The 1,863-nt window shown below is 31.0% G+C and overlaps 1 long non-coding RNA gene across 1 annotated transcript; it reads right to left on the reverse strand.

The window, feature by feature from the left end:
• Nucleotides 366-1,082, reverse strand: LOC110267628. The gene is made up of 2 exons (XR_002355455.1): nucleotides 1,029-1,082; nucleotides 366-635 (listed from the first exon to the last, which is right to left on the reverse strand). It is a non-coding gene; the product is annotated as an uncharacterized LOC110267628 (long non-coding RNA).

Here is a 1,863-nt window from a genome sequence, read left to right on the forward strand (position 1 = left end):
TTGGCAAAAATAAAAGTTACTTTTGTAATAAAAATACAAAAAATATAAAATTTACTGTTCATACATGTGTAATTATTTTAATTAATAAATAAATTTGTGCACAATAGAAAAAATTTATAAAAGAGACAAAATAACTAATAATAAAGTTCTAATTAAAATAGATATTAAAAGGTTCAATTTTCAATTTAAATACATATTTATCAATAATTCTCAACAAAATAAAGTTAAAATATATTATTATATAACTCTTTAATTCACATAACAAAATATGGTAAATTAATTAAATAAAAAACCCTTAACAAAATACTTGTACTTAAAAAAAAGAAAAAAAATGCTAAATACGACGAGCATCTTTAGAACCATTCTCATCCTTAGAACCATTCTCCCAAGGATCTTTGTCAAACTGATCTTGAATAAGTTTTACCTTATGACCCAAACTTTCTTTCCAATTGGTGAGAGATCATAGCACAGTTTTGATGTTTTGTTAACACTTGAAGGCTTCAGGATCAACATCAACTTTACTTTCTGATTCTTCTTCTCTTTCAACACATCATATCTTTCTACATCGTCTTACCGTTCAACCTCGTCTTTCTACCAGTTGCTTATGCCCATGATTCTTGTTTTTGTAAGGAAACCTACAGAAGAAGATAGTGTATTGAGATGCTAACCAAATAATCAACCTAGTACATGTGCTCATGCATTCTAATCACTGTTATTCAAACCAATATAGAACAGGCACCACCACTGAGTAGAAAACATTTTTCATTGGAAGTACAAAATCAGTAAGAAAATTTGAAGTGGTTCCTTCCATTTTTTTCTCAAATAAGTTCAAACTCACTGTAACCCATATGATAGTGAAGAACAATAACTTTCACACACAGTAAGAGTGGAGCACTAGGATATATCAGTGACCAAAATAAAAATAAAAGAAAGTACTTAATATTAAGAACAATGAAGATTCTCAATTAACTACTTTTTTTTAACATTTGCAGAAAAAAATTTCATCAAATAACTAGAAAACAAATTACCTGTGTCCCAAATAGTAAGCTTTTTATATGGTATATAGCAGCATTTCTGTATATTGTAAGAATCGGAGTTTTTTACATAAAACCGTTTTAATAAAATAATTTTAGTGCCCGGAATAGATTCAAAATTTAGAAGTTTTAATTTGAAAATATAAAGGTGAAATTTGATTTTGATGAATTTTTCTGAGTTGGAAAATGCATCTTTTTCAAAAAGTTTTTGTAAAAATGCGTACTGACACTTAAGCTGGCAGTACTGGCTCTAGTCTGTCCAGTACCGCGTATTTTGAAAAATAAAATTTTGAAAGTTGATTTATTGTTCTGAAAGGATAAAAATAATTTAGAATCGAAAACCGGGCGCTAATTTTAAAGGTTTTGGCCCAAAGTGGGCCAAACATACCAAAAACACTAACGGGTTGGACCGAGCCCAAACTGGGCCCAAGGCACAACATATATATACTCATTTAATGAGCATTTCAGCCCATTCCACTTCTTTTCGGGAAGAGGGGCGCTGATGGTGGTGAAGGGAGAAGAAAAGAGAAGTTACTATTCATCTTCTCCTTCATTTGACCATAACTTAAGCTACGGAACTCCAATTGACGAGCCATTTATGGCCACACGAAGCTCTTGTCGAGCTCTTCATTTCTATCTAAGCAAATCTGGTAAGAAATTTCATCTCAATCTCCAGTTTCTAGCACTAGAATTCTACGTTGTTGGGGTTATAGTTTTGAGTAGATTTTGTAATTTTGCTTGTTTAGGTGATCTCTAGAGCGGATAATTGTTGGATTTTACCCCTAATCTCGTTGGATAAGGTAAGATTTCACTAAATCCTTGTGTTTAG

The sequence above is a fragment of the Arachis ipaensis genome, chromosome B02 (genome assembly GCF_000816755.2).
Source record: "Arachis ipaensis cultivar K30076 chromosome B02, Araip1.1, whole genome shotgun sequence".
NCBI classification, from domain to species: Eukaryota; Viridiplantae; Streptophyta; class Magnoliopsida; order Fabales; family Fabaceae; genus Arachis; species Arachis ipaensis.